Source organism: Mus caroli, unplaced genomic scaffold, assembly GCF_978045245.1.
Source record: "Mus caroli unplaced genomic scaffold, Mus_caroli_1 scaffold_5, whole genome shotgun sequence".
Lineage (NCBI taxonomy): Eukaryota > Metazoa > Chordata > Mammalia > Rodentia > Muridae > Mus > Mus caroli.
Genome location: NW_028227260.1, coordinates 78,431,339 through 78,454,036, shown reverse-complemented (window position 1 = coordinate 78,454,036; position 22,698 = coordinate 78,431,339). Strand labels below are relative to the sequence as shown.

General features: G+C 34.8%; 1 pseudogene; it reads right to left on the bottom strand.

The window, feature by feature from the left end:
- Positions 1–6,962: 6,962 nt before the first annotated feature.
- Positions 6,963–17,057, bottom strand: LOC110286278 (protein PPP4R3C1-like; annotated as a pseudogene).
- Positions 17,058–22,698: the final 5,641 nt, after the last annotated feature.

Sequence of the window (22,698 nt, the reverse complement as noted above, 5' to 3'; positions counted from 1 at the left end):
TTGAATAAATTGTTCACAGTGATGATTCTTGCATTGAGTTTATAATTCATGTTTCAGATGGTACTCAGTAAAGCATATTCATGACATAAAGTGTTAATTTGTAAAATGTATCAATTATGTTTTCAAGTATATTGATTATATTCAAAATACTTTTGTAAATTATCAGTATCATAATAATAAGAAAAATATATAGACAGAAGGTATTTTGGACTCTCTATATGGACATAGTCACATATAAAATTAAATATAGATCTTCAACACATGAGCATGAATAGTATATACAAATGGAAATGAATCATTTCATTGACTAGTCAAGCCTTATCTACAAGATAGTGACCCATTTCTAGTTACTGTTTAATGCCTTGAATTTGCATACTTAACTATGTATGTGTAGAGGAATATGCATATTTTATAAGTATGTTCATTGAATTCAATCACATTGAAAACAAATTCCCATGAGAATGATTACTTTCTTTTAATCTAATTTTATTTTCTCTCTTTTGTTGTATTAGCTTTGATATTCATGAATCAGCAGGAAAACCAAGAGAGAAAGATTGCAGGGCCATTATGTTTATACAATCTATTTTCTTTTTAAATTTACTTTACATCTTGATCATAGCTCCTCCCTCCTCTCTTCCTAGTCCTACCTCACAAATACTCCATTCTCCCCTCTACAGAGTAAACTAATCTGGGAACATGGGATCACCAACCAGAAAGCCTGCAGGAGCTGGACCTAGACCACCTTTACATTTGGATCAAATGTGTAGCTTGATCTTTATATGAGTCCCCTAACCAAGACCATTTATTCCTCTTCCCCTAGCTTGGCTTGTTTGTTGGGCCTCAGTGGGAGAGAACATGCCTAGTTCTGCTAAGACTAGATGTCCCAGGGTTGGGTGGAACCCATGGGACCGGAGGTGTCGGGGGGGGGGGGTGGGCTTCCTTTCTCTGAATATATTTTCTTTACTTAATTTTATCAAGTCCTGGAGGAAGTACCAGCAAATTAACCTGTGTAAAATGTTTCTAGAGAAATCCAGGTGAAAAGAAAATATAGAGGAATTGATGTATGATAAAATATATTTTTACTGCAAGATGGCAAAAAAGGGGCAAGAGTGTAGGAAAGATATTTAAGTTGACATCAATGGACAGGGGGCAGGAAGACCAAGGTGAGACTAAAGATGGAAATAAGAGAGTGGTAAAAATAACACAAAGCAAATTAAATAAACATTACAACAGGTACATGTTCAAGCTCTAAATAATTATACTTCTAGTGATGAAATTGATATCTGTCTGATTTTTAGAATGAATATAGCTAGAATCATTAGAGTTCAGCATACCTCAACTTTGCAGAACAAATACTTAGTTCACCTCTTGCACATTTTTTCCTTTTACCCATGTGTGAAATGAACAAACTATTTCTGATATACAAAGCTCTTGATGAGTATGAGCCTCTTATTCCCTGAAAATGATTTCTCTTCTTCTGATTTATATCACTGGAACTTTTTCCTTAGCAAGCAAAGGGATATATATATATATATATATATATATATATATATATATATATATGCCAAGAATGTCATAATTGCCAAGCTAATTATATTTTAATGTTCAAAAGAGGCTAAAGAGATTTTTTGATTAATGCCTTTTGTGATTAAGAACCAAATTATAAATACCCTTTAAAAATATTGAACTTTATTTTAAATTTTCAAACAGTAGACTTTTAAGAACTTTAAACATAAGCATGACATAAGGGTTGATTTTACATTACAGATATATAATTCTGGTTTTATCCTAAAGCGTCAATTAGAAGCTATAGGTCATAGTTTCAAATAGGCAATGTACTGTTATAGTCTCTTCTACATGGAATGCACACAAACAAGAGAAATGTGATTTTGTGATCCAAAACTAAGATTTGCAAATTTGAGGAGCTGAGAAGCAGAGAAGAATGTTTCAGACACAATGACTGATGGCATTTACCTAAAGGAATTTCTTCTGTGATATACCCATATATTTTGCATTAAATTTAAAAATTTTAAAGTTAAGTGCAGAACAGAGTTTGTAACAACATAAAACAAGATATCTACAGATGAAAAATTCAAAGAAAATAATATGCACAGCAATAAATGGTTACAGAACCACAGCCCTATTATAGTATCTCCCTTCATTAGCACTTAATACTATATAGGAATAGAATTCTGAGTAAACGTACATCTGACGTGGCTGCAAAAGCTTGGCAAAAATAGTCTAGCTAACTTTTATAGAATTAGATGTGGAAGACAAAGTGAATAAAAGTTCTAGCATGCATAACAAGCCAAAAATAATATTCATATTTATTAACCTGTTCTCTGTGTGAAAAATTATACATTAGTATGTGAACCATGCACTTCACAAAAAGCCTTGGAAGGTTAATTTATTTTACATTACTAGATATCCCGAGGCTAAAAAAATGTAATGAAACATAAATTTTGTATAAGGCTAATAATTAACCTGTACTCTAAAAGTAGGAAATAACAAAAATATTTCTAAGGAAAATATGCATTTAGATCAAATCTCAAAGTATTCTTCCGGTTAAGTGTCTGATCGACAGAACCTCACAGGGTACAGTCAGAAAAGAAGGTATTAATAATGTGCTATTGGAAAAATACAAGTATGAGCCTAATATATTATAATGGTATTATCTTTTGTGGACTGTAGGCTGAATGTTCTACAATAAAAAGCTGAATGTTGATATAATTTTAAGAAAAATATGAACCGACTTATTTTATAACAGGGAAATTTTAATGAGTAGCATAAAAGGTGCCAAGTGAGTAGAGAAAATGTTGGAAATAACCTTCCCTTGCAGTTTAGCCTATGAACCATAGTGAATATACAAACAATAACAACTAAACTTCAAAGTACATAATTTCAGAAGGAAACATAAAGGTAATGAAAATAAAAACATCTAAATAGAGAAACAATGCAGCTGTTTCTATTAAGCAGTATATGTAATAAGGTGTAAATTTTCTTATCCTTAATACTAGCTGTTAAAACAAAGCATGCCAGAGTTATCAAAAAACTAAATAAACATAATTTTTACCTTAAACTTTAGACTTTCACAGGCAGGCAAACTACCACTCTCAAACTCAAGACGTGTAAATAGATGTAATTTGAGTTATTTTAGGCATCAGAAAGCTTCTATACCAAAATAGTTCCTGAACTGATTGTTAGATATTTTGTAGATAAACCCTTAGCCAAACTCACTAGAGGCCACAGGGACAGCATCCTAATTCACAAAACCAGAAATGAAAAGGGAGACATAAGAACAAACACTGAAGAAATCCAAAACACCATCAGATCCTCTACAAAAGGCTATACTCAACGAAACTGGAAAACCTGGACGAAATGGACAAATTTCTAGGCAGATATCAGGTACCAAAGTTAAAACAGGATCAAGTTAACTATCTAAACAGTCCCATATCCCCTAAAGATATAGAAGCAGTCATTAATGGTCTTCCAACCAAAAAAAGCCCAGGACCAGATGGGTTTAATGCAGAATTCTTTCAGACCTTCAAAGAAGCTCTATTTCCAGTTCTGCACAAACTATTCCACAAAATAGAAGTAGAAGGTACTCTACCCAACTCATTCTATGAAGCCACAATTACTCTGTTACCTAAACCACAGAAAGACACAACAAAGATAGAGAACTTAAGACCAATTTCCCTTATGAATATCGATGCAAAAATATTCAATAAAATTCTCTCGCTATCTGAATCTAAGAACACAGTAAAACAATCATCCATCCTGACCAAGTAGGATTTATTCCAGGGATGCAGGTATGGTTTAATATACGGAAATTCATCAATGTAATCCATTATATAAACAAACTCAAAGCCAAAAACCACATGATCATCTTATTAGATGCGGAGAAAGCAATTGACAAAATACAACACCCATTCATGATAAAAGTCTTGGAAAGATCAGGAATTCAAGGCCCATACCTAAACATGATAAAAGCAATCTACAGCAAACCAGTAGCCAACATCAAAGTAAATGGTGAAGAGCTGGAAACAATCCCACTAAAATCAGGGACTAGTCAAGGCTGCCCCCTTTCTCCCTACCAATTGAACATTGTACTTGAAATCCTAGCCAGAGCAGTTCAACAACAAAAGGAGATCAAGGGGATACAAATTGGAAAAGAAGAAGTCAAAATATCACTTTTTGCAGATGATATGATAGTATATATAAGTGACCCTAAAAATTCCACCAGAGAACTCCTAAGCCTGATAAACAGCTTTGGTGAAGTAGCTGGATATAAAATTAACTCAAACAAGTCAATGGCCTTTCTCTACACAATGAATAAACAGGCTAAGAAAGAAATTAGGGAAACAACACCCTTCTCAATAGTACAAATAATATAAAATACCTTGTCATGATTCTAACTAAGGAAGTGAAAGATCTGTATGATAAGAACTTCAAGTCTCTGAAGAAAGCATTTAAAGAAGATCTCAGAAGATGGAAAGATCTCCCCTGCTCATGGATTGGCAGGATCAACATTGTAAAAATGGCTATCTTGCCAAAAGCAATCTACAGATTCAATGCAATCCCCATGAAAATTCCAACTCAATTATTCAATGAATTAGAAAGAACAATCTGCAAATACATCTGGATTAACAAAAACCCTAGGATAGCAAAAACTCTTCTCAAGGATAAAAGAACCTCTGGTGGAATCACCATGCCTGACCTAAAGCTTTACTACAGAGCAATTGTGATAAAAAACTGCATGGTACTGGTATAGTGACAGACAAGTAGACCAATGGAATAGAATTGAAGACCCAGAAATGAACCCACATACCTATGGTCACTTGATCTTCGACAAGGGAACTAAAACTATCCAGTGGAAAAAAGACAGCATTTTCAACAAATGGTGCTGGCACAACTGTTGGTTTTCATGTAGAAGAATTTGAATTGTTCCATTCCTATCTCCTTGTACTAAGGTCAAATCTAAGTGGATCCAGGAACTCTACATAAAACCTGAGACAGTGAAACTTATAGAGGAGAAAGTGGGAAAAGCCTCAAAGATATGGGCACAGGGGATATATTCCTGAATAGAACAGCAATGGCTTGTGCTGAAAGATCAAGAATTGACAAATGGGACCTCATAAAATTTCAAAGTTTCTGTAAGGCAGAAGGCACCATCAGTAACACCAAAAGGCCACCAACAGATTGGGAAAGGATTATTACCTATTCTAAATCAGATAGGGGAGTAATATCCAATATATATAAAGAACTCAAAAAGGTGGACTCCATCATATCAAATAACCCCATTAAAATATGGTGTACAGAGCCAAACAAAGAATTCTCACCTGAGGAATACCGAATGGCTGAGAAGCACCTGAAAACATGTTCAGCATCCTTAATCATCAGGGAAATGCAAATCAAAGCAACACTGAGATTCCACCTCACACCAGTCAGAATGGCTAAGATAAAAAACTCAGGGGACAGCAGATGCTGCCAAGGATGTGGAGAAAGAGGAACACTCCTCCATTGTTGGTGGGATTGCAGTCTGGTACAACCACTCTGGAAATCAGTTTGGCAGTTCCTCAGAAAACTGGACATAGTACTACCAGTGGATCTACCAATACCACTCCTGGGCATATATCCAGAAGATGTTCCAAATGGTAAGAAGGACATATGCTCCACTATGTTCATAGCAGCGTTAATAGCCAGAAGCTGGAAAGAACCCAGATGTCGCTCATCAGAGGAATGGATACAGAAAATGTGGTAATTTTTACAATGGAGTACTATTTAGCTATTAAAAATAATTAATTTATGAAATTCCTAGGCAAATGGATGGACCTGGAGGGCATCATCCTGAGTGGAGTAACCCAATCACAAAAGAACTCACAGAATATGTACTCACTGATAAGTGGATATTAGCCCAGAAACTTAGGATACCCAATATTCAAGATACAATTTGCAAAATACATGAAACTCTAGAAGAACGAAGACCAAAATGTGGACACCTTGCCCCTTCTTATAAATGGGAACAAAACACCCGTGGAAGGAGTTACAGAGACAAAGTTTGGAGCTGAGACAAAAGGATGGACCATATAGAGACTGCCATATCCGGGGATCCATTCCATAATCAGCTTTCAAATGCGGACACCATTGCATACACTAGCAAGATTTTGCTGAAAGGACCCAGATATAGCTTTCTCTTGTGAGTCTATGCGGGGATCTTGCGAACACAGTAGTGAATGCCCAGTCAGCTATTGGATGGAACACAGGGCTCCCAATGGAGGAGCTAGAGAAATTACACAAGGAGCTAAAGAGATCTGCAACCCTATAGGTTGAACAACAATGTGAACTAACCAGTACCTCCCAGAGTTTGTGTCTCTAGCTTCATTTGTATCAGAAGATTGCCTATTGGGCCATCATTGGAAAGAGGGGCCCATTGGTCGTGCAAACTTTGTATACCTCAGTACAGGGGAACTCCAGGGTCAAGAAGTGGGAGTGGGTGGGTAGGGGAGTGGATGGGGGACTTTTGGGATAGCATTGGAAATGTAAATAAAGAAAATGTCTAATTAAAAAAAAACAAACATCAGTTTAAAGAATATCATTGCTAGATCTTGTTTTTAAATTGGATTTACAATATACCTTTGTAGTTACTTCCAAAATAAAGAGTTTTGTAAGAATTATATTAATATAGTAAACTCTTTCTTCCTCCCAAACCTTGCTGTTAAAGCAAGATGTTCTTGATGGGAAGTTACAACCAAGATTCTATTCTAACTATGCATGTATTTTTCTCTGTATATGAAATTGAGGCCTCTTCTTTAGTATTTTGCTCCATATTCTATCATATCTAATGGTATAAAGGACAAAATTTTTTAAGTTGGATTTTTCAATTTGTTATGATTATAGAACTTTAATTGATTTAGGAATTAACAGCCTCATATGATTCTATGAATTATGATTAGGTTTGTCTTTTATATACAGGATATGTCATTTTTAGTAGTTCTTTCATCTTCATCTTCTCATTGATTTTCATCATTACCATGAACCTCATTGTCATTGTAACTATCTGTATCATATGGGTTATCCACTAAAGGAACCAGGCTGCTACACTGTGACCTAATCATTGTGTTAACAGACTTATCACCATGAAAGGGAGAATATTTAGAGAATGTTGATGATTTTCTTTTTTTAGTCTTTATTTATTTATTTATTTATTTATTTATTTATTTATTTATCTATTACACTTCATAGTTTATATCCATCCCAGTCTAGCTTCCAACTGTTCACGTGTGATGAGGAAGGACACTCATATTCATCCAAGGGAAAATCCACCATGAGAAAGTTTCAATTCTTAACATCAATGTCCCAAGTGCAAGGGCACCCACATTCATAAAAAAGCTTTACTAAAGCTCAAAAGACAAATTGAAACTGACAAAATATTAGTGGGAGACTTCAACATCCCACTCTCACCAATAGATCGATCATTGAAACAGAAACAAAACAGAGACACAGTGAAACTAATAGAGGTTATGAACCAAATGGTTTTAACTGATATCTCCATAACATTTTCACCATAAAACAAAAGAATATACCTCCTTTTCAGCACTTCATGGTATCTCTCCAAAATAGACCATATAATTAGTAACAGAACAATCCTCTACTGATACAAGATGAGTGAAATAATGCCATGCATTCCATTAGATTACCATGGCCTAAAGCTGGTCTTCAATAACAGTAAAAACAACAGAAAGCCCACATAATGTGGAAAATAAACAACTCTCTACTCAATGATAACTTGGTCAGGGAAGAAATTTAAAAAAAAGTAAAGACTTCCTGGAATTTAATGAAAATGTTGACACATCATACACAAACTTATGGGACACAATAAAAGCAGTGTTAATAGGAAAATTAATAGCACTAAGTGCCCTGGAAAAGAATCTGGAGAGATCATACAGTAGCAACTTAACAGCACACCTGAGAGCTCTAGAACAACAACAACAACAAAAAAAGCAAACACACTCAAGAGGAGTAGAAGGAAGGAAATAGTCAAACAAAAGGCTGAAATCAACTAAATAGAAACAAAGAGAATAATCAAAAGAATCAATGACACCAAAAGCTGGTTCTTTGAGAGAATCAACAAGATAGATAAGCTCCTAGCCAAACTTACTAAATGGCCTAGAGATAGTATCCAAATTATCGAAATCAGAAATGAAAAGGGAGACATTACAACAGAAACGGAGGAAATTAAATATATCATCAAATCCTACTACAAAAACCTATACTCAAAAAAAAAAAAAAAAGAAAGACAGAAAATCTAGATGAAATGGATGGTTTTTCAGACAGATACCACATACCAAAACTAAATCAAGAGCAGATAAACTATCTAAACAGGCCCGTATCCCATAAGGAAACATAAGTTATTAAAAATCTCCCAGAAAAAAAAAAAGTTGAGGGTCAGGTGGATTTAGTGCAGAATTCTGCCAGACCTCCTTCAAATAATTCCTTATACCATTTTTTCTCAAACTATTCCCTAAAATATAAACAGAAGTAATACCACCTAATTCATTCTATGAATCCATAATTACATTGAAAGCTAAACCCAACAAGAACCCAAACAAGAAGGAGAACTTCAGACTAATCTCACTTATGACTATCAATGTAAAAATACTCCATAAAATTCTTGCAAACTGAATCCAAGAACACAGCAAAACCATTATTCACCACGATAAAGTATGCTTCAATCCAGGGATGCAAGGGTGGTTCAGTATATGAAAATCCATTATCATAATCTACTATATAAACAAACTCAAAGAAAAAATTCTCATGATCATCTCCTTAGATGCAGAAAAAACATTTGACAAAATACAACACCCCTTCATGTTAAAAGTATTAGAGAGATCAGGAATTCTAGGCCAAACATAATAAAAGCAATTTACTGCAAACCACAGCCAATAACAAATTAAAGGGAGATGTTGATATTTTGGGGCATTTTATTACATTTTCACTTTCATTTCTCTCTCAAATTTCCATAAATATAGCACAAAGACTTGGAAAGTTACTTCCCATTGATAGAACAGCTGCTGCTGCTTCTTCTTCTTCTTCTTCTTCTTCTTCTTCTTCTTCTTCTTCTTCTTCTTCTTCTTCTTCTTCTTCTTCTCCTTCTCCTCCTTCTCCTCCTCCTCCTCCTCTTCCTCTTCCTCCTCCTCTTCCTCCTCCTCCTCCTCCCCCTCCCCCTCCCCCTCCTCCTCCTCCTCCTCCTCCTCCTTCTTCTTCTTCTTCTTCTTCTTCTTCTTCTTCTTCTTCTTCTTCTTCTTCTTCTTCTTCTTCTTCTTCTTCTTCTTCTCCTGTGATTGCTATACAACATATGTCTGCCTTGACTTATACATCCATAACTTTTATATGTCTTCAATATTTTTCTGGTATATTTATGTTACATAAATACCTTCATATTTCATTTTCTATTTTCCCCTTTTCTTATTTAGTTTTCAAACCTCTAGAGGTCTGCACATACTCAAATGATCCAAAAGCTATACAATTTTTTTCCACAATGTTTGAAATAAGAGAATTGATGTTTTCTTCTCTTATAAATTCAAACAGCTTAATAATAATAGCTGATTTTAACGTATTGCACTGACTTCTATTATGCATAAAAATATTAACAACTGGTTCAAAATGTTTTTCTTAATCATGTAAAGATTGTAAATTTCATCTTTAAGGTCAATCATCTTTCTCATAAATTGCTCAGCACAAAAAATTAGAAATGTATGCTTTCAACTCACCAGTACCAAGATTCTGCTGAGCAAGTTGTTCCTCAAGATATCACTTTTTTGTACATTGAGTGGCATTGCACACAAAATGTGACTATTTATAAAGCTACACCAAGGAATTGTGCATTTTGATAATTATCAGGACAGATGTTAGCACTATTTTTTTTGCTGTCATTTTCTACTCTGATGGACAAAATTGGTGCTATGAGTTTTCTCATGCACAGTGCATAGAAGAATTTTGGAAATTTCCTTCTTTCACATGTATATTTCCTGGATCAAGAAGAACTGTTATCCAAATGATGACTCATGAAAATTCAGGATCAGAATCACAGATCTCTTTTTTATCATTATATAAATGACAAGGTCATCATTATCTTCACTGTCCTGAGTTTCTACCATTAGATACTCTTAGACAAGGAATAGACTATATTCTACTAGATGAGAAAATATTTCTAGAGCAGCTATTTGTATTTGATAGTTATGCATGTGCAATACAACCTTCAGAACACTCATTATTTCTACCTTTATCAATGTTTTCAGTAATGCATTTTCTTTTGAGAGTGTAATATCTTAGCAAATGCACAGAATTTCATCAAAAATAATAACAATTCATGCAGTCTTTCATCACATACAGTATTATCTCTCTTTTTTTTAAGGGATAGAGAGATGTTTATTCATAAAGATAAGGTACTGCTCTGACAGAAGAATTGAGATGTCCCCAGAACCATGTCAGGTGGCCTGTAGTTCCAGGTCCAAGGAGTCTGACACTGTCTTCTAACATTTACAGGCACCTGCATTCATGTGTATATACTGCCACACAGACATACACATCATCATCATCATAAAACATTAAAGCATAAAACATACAATGGAGGAAGAAAATATACTTAGAACCTGGTACAAATTTAATTTTCTCATTATCATTACATCGAACGTGTTTTGAAAAAGCAAAAGACAAAATTCCCAATAGTGAGGAACCAAAGCATGAGATGAATCATACAGATGTAGAGATTGATGTACTATATGCATCATAATAGTTATCAACTCTTCTATGGTAGTTACATCAATAAGAACATTTTGGAGCAATTTTTCTCCATCCTAGATGATCTTTTTCTACAAGCAATAGAGAACAAGAAAATTAAATCATATTTAATGTGTTTTAAAAGAGAATTTGGAGGTAGTTGGTGCTAGGATTAATTCAACCAAATGATGTCAGGACATTTAGTGGGCTTCTGTGGAATTATTTTTGCTTTTCCCTTGTGGTCAACTGAGCAAAAAATTGGAGCAAAAAAAATTCATCTTCTTGCAGCATGGTAATCATTTCACCATGGTGAAAAAAATAATCTTGGTAAGATCAGAGAGACAATTCTCCTCATATATGGATGCTGTAGGCAACACAATATCATGAATATATTGCATTCTGTAGGTCTAGTGTATGTTTTGCCTAATTGGGAGAGTGGTACTAGTTTACTTTCCTTGAATTGCACAGTTTAAGTAAATAATTCCCTGTGTCACTTTGGCTGATCCAAAGCAGGGCCATATTCTAGGCATCCTACCACATCCATGATTAATTTGCCAGAAAACATGATGTTAAACAAACATGTATCATCGAGAAAACAGATTCCTTTAATTATGCTATTCAAATAGCATAAGACTTCCATGTTAGGATGCTTTTCACAAGTGTGGAAGAGCTGTAGCAATCTTTTTAATGCAACCTTCATTTTCCAAGACCAGCCCCAGATTTCCTTGTGGCTTGGAATTTTAATGATACAAGGAAATAAATTTGCAGTGTTTTTAACTGTATGTAGTTCATAGTTTGACATCTCAACCAGATTGTAGATTGGCCGCAGTTCTTCAAAACTTTCTAGGTCACCAGTAAGTTCTGTGATTTTTACATTGATATCTTTACCTTGAACTTGACAGATACCTTCCCAGATCTCTTGAACAATTTGGTTCCTGGAAATTTATTGCCATGTCATGGTTCTTAGCTTCAGACCAAATGATTACATTCCCTTATTGTTTCTGATAGGGCATGTTAGGATGTATCTTTTACTCAGTAATCAGTGAGCCATCTGATTAAGAGTGAACAAGCAGGCACACACCTTGAAGCCTGTCAATGTATTTGGATGAAATTTGTCCTATGCCTATGTCTTTCCACTGTTTTTCTTCCATCATGACATAGACTTTTACACTATTTAGTTTATATTCCACGTTGATCTCTGTCCTTGCCTTGCTACATCATGTTCTTGTACAGACCTCAGCATTTTGTACTGTGGCCAGAAATCACTATCCTCCCCATGTCTACCCCTTCCCCCCTGGCCAAAAATATTGCTGTGGTTGCATTTCTGAAAAATCATAAGAGAACAGACTGCTGGAGATTAAATGAATGGCAGAGAATAAGTGATGGCCCAAATTCATTAAGATTATTGGGGGAGAAGGCTCTGATACTTCTCAATCCTACCTTATCTACCAACAATACACATTTCTCTGGAGTAATTGAGTCTCTATAACTGCCTTAGTTTTGGCAGAATCTTGTGATTCACTCAAGATTCTTCCTAAAATGAATATGCTTATGTAACCAATACTGTTAAAGGGACCTGCCTCCCCTACCATCAAAATAGAACCCTAGAAAATATACTATGTGTTTTCTATAACGTTTCATTTCTCAGAAATATTTTCATTCATCAGATATGTGGTGCTTAGGTCCTTAAGCAAAAGGAAGTTTTTGTTTGTTTGCTTGTTTTATTTTTATTTTATTTGTTTTTTTTTCTTTTCTTTGAGACAGTGTTTCTCTGTGTAGCCCTAGCTGTCCTGGAACTCACTCTGTAGACCAGACTGGCCTCTAACTCAGAAATCTGCCTGCCTCTGCTTCCCAAGTGCTGGGATTAAAGGCGTGCGCCACCACGGCCCGGCTAGCAAAAGGAAATTTAATCACCAAAATTTTGGCCAAGTCTACACTTCATATTATATACCAATGAAGGCTGGGGCACCTAAGCAAACATATGCTGCAGGATTTTCCATGTCCAATCACATTAGGGCAGTGGGAGGCTTGTGATTGTACAGGAGAAGGGAAGAGCAAGGAATGGAGGAGACAGAGATGGGTCTGAGGAGGAGAAGGAAAAGCAGAATGGAGGCTGATGTGGTGTTATCAAAAAGTTAGAGTAACTGTGTAACAACCATCCATTGGTCGGAACACAGGATCCCCCATGAAGGAGCTAGAGAAAGTATTCAAGGAGCTGAAGGCATTTGCAGCCTCTTAAGAGGAGCAACAATATGAACTAACCAGTACTCCCAGAGCTCCCTGTGACTAAACCACAAATAAAGAAAATATATGGTGGGACTCATGTCTCTAGCTGCATATGTAGCAGAGGATGGCTTAGTGGGTCATCAATGGAAGGAAAGACCCTTGGTCCTGTGAAGGTTCTATGCCCCAATAAAGGGGAATGTCAGGGCCAGAAAGCAGAAGTGGGTTGGTTGGGGGAGCAAGGGATTCAAGAGGATAGGGGATTTTCGAAGTGGAAGCTAGGAAAAGGGATACCATTTGAAATGTAAATAAAGAAAATACCTTATAAAAATCCAAAGAAAGAATAATTGTTTTAAAGCTTTATTATTATCATTTGGCTCTGAAATTATTATATTGGCATTTTGTACACTGTGTTATTGTTAATATGTAAATCTGACTGGCTAATTAAGCATTAAGAGTCTTGATTCTACCGGGTAATTAGATGTTGAGATGGCTAATCAGGGGGACTTCAGGCATTGCATGAAAGCTAGAGGAACTTGTGGGCCCCATCCAAGAGATGGCCTGTTGGGGATCATGTAGGTCTAGCAGGGCTCGCGAGTTGGTGGGCTGAGAGACAGAGTGAGTGAGATCACCTGGTACAGTGGCAAGCTCTAGATATTTCCAGCAACAAAGATACATCATCTACAGACAAGATGCAATTCCCAGAGTCTGAAAAATATAATTGGGTTTCTTCACAAGACATACTCTTGTGCATCTTGTACTCTGTATCACATTTTCTACTATGTATTAAAGGAAGATCTTTTTCTGAAAGGGAAAATGTTAGCTCCATCATTCCATTCTGTTTAGCCTTAAGTTTCAGTACTCAGTGGGCAAAATATTTCATTTGCCTAATCATGAGATTGTGAATTGACATATTTAAAATATTTCATTTTTCCTGATTATTCTTTTCTTATAACTCTATGCTGTCTTGAACTTGATAAAGTTATTTCTATGTTTCATTCTGGCCATCATAAGTCAAATGTCCAACTCAAACAGAGACCCTCTATTCAACCACAGGCCACAGAGGCTACAATACCAGAGAGGAATGAAAATCAAGAACATAATGTCCCAACTAAAAATTAAAAAAAATAAAAAACAGAAACAAAATAAGCCAAAACAAAATTCAGAAATTGGCACCTAGGACAATTATCACCACAAACCCATTTGTCTAGACTCCAGTCTAAGAACACAATCATATAACATGCCAGCACTAGAGCCCAGATATCCTACTATATCAACTCTTCAATATTCCAACTCAGCTAAAGAACAATAATGTATCATTAAAATCAACTTTATGAAGATGATAGAGGTCTTTAAAGAGTAAATGTATAAATTCTTATTAGAAATCAAGGTAAAAACAAAGAAACAATAGAAAGGAATGAATAAATTTCTCAAAGAAAGTGAGAGAAACATAAACAATGAGAGGATATGGATAATTTCTTAAAGAAATCCAAGAATAAAGCAAAGAGTTGAAGAAAACAAATAAAACCATTCAAGACCTGAAAATGAAATCTGAAGCAATAAAGAAAAAAACACAAATAGGGAATTGTAGAAATGAAAAGGTTTAGGAAAATGATCAGGACCTATATATTCAAGCATCACCAGCAGAATACAAGAGACAGGACAAAGAATCTCAGGCATTGAAGATACAATAGATAAAATGAACATGTCAAAGAAAATGCTAATCTAAAAAAATTCTTGACACTAAACATTCAGGAAATCTAGGACATTATGCAAGGAATATAGGAGTAAAGGAAACAGAAGATTCACAACTCAAAGGCCAATGAAACATTTTGATGAAGTCATAGAAGTAAATTTTCCTAACCTAAAGTAGGAAATACCTATAAAATTACAAGAAGCTTACAGAACACCAAATAGATTGGAGCAGAACAGGGTGTCTCTTAAGCATATAATAAGCAAAACACTAAACATAGAGATAAAGGAATAATAGAAGATGCAAGACTAGATTAACAAAAATTATGCAAAAACCAAGATCCATCTTTCTACTATATGCAAGATATGCAACTCAATATCAAAGATAGACATTATCTTAGTGATGAGGTTTGGAAAAAGATTTCCCATTCAAATGAACCTATGAAATAAGTTGATGCAGCCCTTATAATATCTAAAAAATAGACTTAAAAGCAAATGTTAATCAAAAGAGATGGCAAGGGCACTTTATACTCATCATGGGATAAAACCACCAAGATGATGTTTTCTTTTTTGTTTTTGTTTGTTTGTTTATTGTTTTAAAACTTTTTATTGATTTTATTGAACTTTTAAATTTTTTCTATTAGATACTTTATTTACATTTCAAATTTTATCTCCTTTCCTCATTTCCCCTCAGAGTGCACTCTCCCCTCAATCACATCCTCTCTCCCCCTGCTCACTAACCCACCCACTCCCACTTCCCTGTCCTGGCATTCCCCTACACGGGGGCATTGAGCCTTCACAAGACCAAAGGCCTCTCCTCTCATTTATATCCTAAAAGACCACCCCCTGCTACATAGGCAGCCCACCTTGATTCCCTCCTTGTGTACTCCTTGGTTGGTGGTTTAGTCCCTGGAAGTTCTGAGGGTACTGTTTGGTTCATATTGTTGTTCCTCCTATGGGACTACAAACCCTATCAACTCCTTGGGTCCTTTCTCTAGCTCCTCCATTGAGGATCCTGTGCTCAGTCCAATGGATGAATTCTATGGCCAAAACACAAGGGTACCCACATTTGTGAAGGAAACACTGCTAAACTTATTCTCATATTGTCACTCACACACTGATAGGTGAAAACTTTGATACCCTACTCTTATCAATGGAGAGGTAACCCAGGCAAAGCCTAAGTAGAAAAATACTGGAGCTAACAGATATTATAAACAAAATAAACTTAATAGATATCTACAGAACATTTCACCCAAACACAAAAGAATATTCCTTCTTCTCAGCACCTCACAGAACATTTCCCAAAACTGACCACATACTCAGTCACAAAAGTCTCAAGAGAAACAAGAAAATAATCCTCTACATCTTATCTGACTTCCATGGTTTAAAGCTGAATTTAAATAAATAAATAAATAAATAAATAAATAAATAAATAAATAACAGAAAGTCTATGAACTCATGTTACCTGGGCAATCATGTACTGAATGACTATGTCAAAAGTCAGAAATTAAGAAAGAAATGAAAGATTTCCTAAAATTCAAAGACAAGGAATGTACCACATACCCAAACTTTTGGCACACAGTGAAAACAGTGCTAGTAGGTAAGTTCATAGCACAAATTGCCTACATAAAGAAATTGGAGAGATCTCATACAATCAAATTAATGCCATGCCTGAAAGCTGTAGAATAGAAGTAAGCTCATGCAAGGAGAATAAATGGTAGGAAGTAATAAATCTGCGTGTTGAAATCAATGAAATGGAAACAAAGAGAATACACAGAATCAATGAAATACAGAGTTTGTTCTTTGGGAAATTGATAAGATAGAATAATTCTTATCCAAACTAACTAAATATCAGAAAGAAGAAGACTGTCCAAGTCAACAAAGTCAGAAACAAAAAGGGATCATATAGCAAAGACACTGAGGAAATACAAAGAACCATTAGATCATACTTTAAAAAATGGTGTTCTAACCACTCTGCCCATCTTCGTCAGACCTCGGGAACCTGAAAAATGCAGATAAGCTTCCCTTCCCCATCTGCCTGGCCTCCTTGCTGGCTGAGTTCTGTAGGGCAAGCTAAGCTGCCTTGAGCATCCTGCTTTCACAGGGGGACCTCCATTCTCCTGCAACCTTTCCTCCCAACTTCATCAGACCTGCAGATCCTAAAGAGTAAAGGTAAGCTTCCCTCCCCCTACCCATCATCCCTTCTAAATGAATATTCTTGGGCAAACCAAGTGGCTCTGAGCAGCCTCTTATCCCAGGGGGGGCTCCACTCACCTGCCACATTTCTGTACTTCTTTATTGTACCCGAGGTTCCTGAAACATACAGACCTGTAACTCAAGAACCACACAGACCTGCAGATCATGAACCCTAAAGACCTGTTGAACTGGTACCATACACACAAAGATAACCATCACAGGCCTGCCACACCAGGACCATAGAGGATTACCACTTCCCAATACATACTACAACAGGAACATCCAGGGACCAAAGCCATTCACACGGCTAAAGGCCCTCAAAAGCACATAATCAACATAACCAGAGCAATATGACATCTTCAGAGCACAGGTATCTTTTTGAAGCCACCTCTGTATATCCTAACACAACCAAAGCACAAGGAAATGATGTTAACTCCAATCTTACAATGTTGATATAGGCCTTCAAAGAAAAAAAATGGATAAATCCTTTAAAGATATACAGGAAACCAGCTGATATGAGGACCCCAGCACACATAAAGTAGAGGACTTCTGGATCTGTGTTCATTCAGAGATGATGCACCTAACCCTCAAGAGACTGGAGGCCCCAGGAAGTTTAAAGGGCAGGTGGGGTGGGGGGTAGGGGCATCCCCGTGGAGACAGGAAGCAGTGGGAGGGTGGATGGAGGGCAGGGAATGGAATATAGAATTAAAAAATAAATTAAAAATTAAAAACTGTTTCAACAAAAACAATGAAGGATGCTAAGTGTTTCCCCCCCACCCCCTAAAAAAGATATACAGGAAAATGCAATCAATCATGTTGAGGTCTTTAAAGAGGAAACAAATAAATCCATAAAGGAAAATACAAGTAGATAAATACCTAAATAAATAAATACTGTGCAAGTCCTCAAAGTGAAAATAGAACCAATAATAAAAACACAAACAAAGGTAATTCTAGAGATGGAAAACCTAGGGAAGAGAACAAGTAAAACAGATGCAAGTATTGCCAATGGAATACAGAAGGTGGAAGAGAGAATCTCAGGCATAGAAGATACAAAGAAAGATATTGATCCATTTGTCAAAGAAAATGTTAAATCTACACATTTCCTAACCAAAAAAAAAAAAAAAAGAAAAGAAAAATATCCAGAAAATCCGGGATACATAGGAAGACCAACCCTAATGATAATAGGAATAAAGTAAGGAGAAGATTCCCAGCACAAAGGCTCAGAAAATATTTTTGATTAAGTAATACAAAATTTTCCTAACCTAAATTAGGACATCCCTATTAATGTACAAGAAACTTGTACCAATTAGACAAAACCAGAAAAGAACATCCTCCCACCACATTATAATAATAAAAAAAGAAGAGCTAAGACAGAGTATTAAAAACAGCAAAGGAAAAAAGACAAGGTACACCCTAATTTGTTATTGCTGTCCCTTATTAGAATAGAATAACAGAATTAATAGAATAATTGAATTAGTTTTGTTATCACATTTGTATGTGTCATAGGATAAAAATATTAAAAATGGGTTGATAATATGTAGTCATTCCTAAATCCTAGTTTGGTTGTCTTCACCTATCTCATTTTAAGCCCCTGGACCAGATTCACAAATTCTTCTGATTTTGAAAATAATTTTATACATCCTGTCACAATTATTTATAACGCTATTTTTTCTAGCAATATTATATATATTGAATGCCAAAATCTACCATATGTTAAATTCAATTGAAATATTCCCTTTGGTTCAAGAAGATACTTGCTGCAGCTTATATGATCCAGAAGGACCCAGTTCAAGTACTATCATTGTTTCTACACTGGAGAAACAATTGTATTATGTACCAGCAAACAGTCTGAATAGTTATCCTGCATGCTTTTCAAACACTTGTGAAATTTTTTTGTTATTTCAAAATTCTATTGTTGTATTTATTGTTTTACTTACATGTCTTTCTTTTAATTTTACTGTGTTTTGAAACTTTACATTCATGTATTTTGTCCTGACAACGTTTAAAACCTCACTACTTTATTGAAAATAAACATAGACTAATATCTGTTGAGCAATATTAATAAATAAGTTATTCTATTATTACTATTCTTAAAACAGTAACTAAGAACAATAGCAATAGATGTAAGTTTTATTAATTTCCAGCATTATTATTAGCAATTTTATAAATGTACTAGGATTAAGGCCTGGATAGATGGCTCAGTGATTAAGAGCACTATCTGCTCTTCTACAGGTCCACAGTTTAATTTCCATCTGTAATGGGACCTATTGCTCTCTTCTGGTGTATTTGAAGACAGTGTACTCACATACATAAAAAAAAAATAAATCTTTAAAAATACTATGATTAGTACCCACCTAATGGATTTATTAAAATAAAAATAGTTCATTAAAAAATACTTTGAAAATTCCAGACTGTTAGCCAAATAAATAATGAATTCTCTCTGACTTGATACTGACATGGAAGTAAAACATATAGAAACCTTAACAGACAATTTGTTATAATAACTAAAATCGACCTTCACTCTCTGTGATCTATCATGATTCTTATTCTGAATAAAAACTAAGGTTATTGTTTGTTAGAGTGACTAAAATGTCAAAATCTCTGGTAAATATAACTATTAGTGGGGAGCTTTATCAGAAAATATGTGTCACTTAGAATATATTGAAAACTGTACTGTGTTGCAGTGTGGGTTTTTTTTTTTTTGAGTCTATATAGTATATTTATTTTGTACCAATTCACTTTATTATTACATATCAGATATTAAGTAAATACCGTTGTATACATAAGTCAGAATTTTAAATGTAGAAAAGGAGCAAAAGAATGACATGGACACCTTGAATTTAAAATGTTGTACTAATCAGTATGAATTATATACTAAATCTATGTTGTGTGTAAGATTGTCTGGTAGGATATAGAGAAGAGAGATATTTCATACTATAAAATAGAGTATTAGGGAAAAAAAGCAGAAATGAGATTGTAAAAGGACCATGATTCTGGAGCATCTAAAAGATTAATTCCACATGTAACCATGTTGGAACCATGTAAATTAAAAGTTACCATGATCATCAAACTAATATACATTAATTAAAATAGTAAATGTAATAATTTTATCTGCAAAATAAAGATAGAAAACCTTTGTATAATAAGCTAAGATCATCATGATTTAAGCCCTGTCTATTTATAATTCATGTTATTACTCAAACACTTAACTGTGTATATTTCTTTTGTAACCAGCACTGTTTTTGTTGTTGTTGTTTGATTTTGTTTTTGTTTTTTGGATTTTAGTCTTCATTTCACTTTCTGGAGTACTAACCAGGCCTGTACTTGGAATGTTCTTAGTTAATAAACATGTTTTTCTTTCCTTTTCTTTTTATTAGATATTTCTTTTATTTTCATTTCAAATGTTATCATCTCTGAAAACTCCCTATCCCCTTCCACCTCCCCCTGCTGACAAGCCCACCCACTCCCAATTCCTGGCCCTAGCATTCCTGAACACTGTGGCATAAAACCTTCACAGGACCTAGGGCCACTCCTCACATTGATAACTGACTAGGCCATCCTTTGCTGAATATGTAGCTGGAGCCATGAGTCCCACTATGTGCCCTCTTTGGTTGGTGGTTTAGTCCCCGAAAGCTCTGAGGGTACTGGTTAGTTCATATTGTTGTTCTTCCTATGAAGCTCTAAACTCCTTCAACTCCTTGGGTCTTTTCTCTAGCTCCTTCATTGGGAACCCTGTGCTCAGTCCAATGGATAGCTGTGAGCATCTCCTTCTGTATTTGTCAGGCACTAGCAGAGCTTCTCAGGAGACAGCTATATCAGGCTCCTGTCAGCAAGCTCTTGTTGGCATCCACAATAGTGTCTTTCTTGTTTTGGTGGTTGTTTATGGGATAGATGCCCAGGTGAGGAAGTCTCTGGATGGTCATTCCTTCAGTCTCTGTTTTATACTTTTTCTCTGTAACTCCTTCCATGGTGTTTTGTTACCCCTTCTAAGAAGGATCAAAGTATCCACATTTTGGTATTCCTTCTGCTTGAGTTACATTCAATGAATCCCTTTGCTGTCAATTAATGTGAAGCCTTTTCAAACTGTACACTTTCAGTCTGTAGTATTTCTTTCTTCAATGTCTCTATTCATTTAGGTAATTTATTTTCTTCTTATATAACCCAATTTAAAGAAATCTTGGCTGTCTCCTGCCTCCAATAAGTTATTCTTTATGTGTTCTTTAGCAATGTGTGTGCCTGTATGTGCATATGTGCATTTCAATATTATATATATATATATATATATATATATGTGTGTGTGTGTGTGTGTGTGTGTATGTATGTATGTATATATATGTGTGTGTATATATACATATATATTCAGTAGCATGCTATGCATATGAAAACAAGAAAGAATATTCAAAGAATGAGATTAATGTGTATATTAGATAGACATACTAGATGGACATACTAAGTTGTATGTTAAATCAAGAAAATATTTTAAAATGAATAAAGCAGAAAAAATATAAATTACTAAAACTAATTGATTTAGTAATTATGGAAAAATGGAAAATGAGTCACTATAATTTTAAATTGAAATATAGAAAGAACAAGACATAGAATATGTAAGGATAGTTTTTGTAGAAATAAGTAAAACATTTCTGTGACTAATGGAATGTTCCATCCTCAGAAAAATTAATATGAATGAATATTTTAACCAATCAGTGTAAATAAGTGAATATTTGTTTACGTTCTGTCCATCCATTCATAGTTGGTACTGCCCTAGAAGATTGCATTTGGTCTAGATACAAATGGTAAACCTCCTCAATAAAGCACTAAGAAGAAGCCCAGAGGAACTAAGTATTCCAAACAAGAAAAGATAGAAGACTGGCCATGAACAATCATTCTAGGGCATTAGTTCCATACCAATCTAATTCTGTCACCCTTCAACACAGTTCCTCATGTCGTGACCCAAACCCCTAATATTATTTTACTTTTAAATCATAACTGTAATTCTTATGCTGTTATTAATTGCAATATAAATATGTGATAATGCAGGATATCTGATGTGTGACCCAAAGAGGACCCGAACCACATGTTGAGAACCACCACTGGAGTCAGTGTTTCTCAAGTATGAAACTGCATCAAAATCCTATACAAGGTTTGATAAAATGCCACTACAGATGTTTTAATTTTTGCATCTAGGATAGGGCTTAAATTTTTGATTCTGTCTCTTTCCCCTATATTTAATCTATAAGTTTCCATTAAATAACCTACCTAGGTATTTCAGCTTATTAAGTCTACCAATACATTTTCAAATATCTATGTATATCTATTTTTTCTCTTTCTTTATTCCAGTTTTTACTGAAAAAAATTGAAATACACAATTATACAATTTGTTTACTGAACAACAAAGCATACAATTATAAATTTGAAGGAAATGTCTTACTATATAAATTTGCATATGAATACTTAAAAAGAAATATTTTATAAATTCTTAAGACAATAATCTTTGTGCAAATAATTATTTCCCATTGAATCCCACATATATTGGATTTTAATTTAATGTATGTTTTAGCACAGTCATGCTTCACTTCTAAATTTTTCCATTTTATTTTATTTTATTTTTACTTGTATTTTTTTCCTTTTTTAAAAATTAGGTATTTTCTTCATTTACATTTCCAATGCTATCCCAAAAGGTCCTCATACCCTCGCCCACACTCCACTATGCACCCACTCCCACTTCTTGGCCCTGGCGTCCCACTTTACTGAGACATATAAAGTTTGCAAGACCAATGGGCCTCTCCTTCTAATGATGGCCGACTAGGC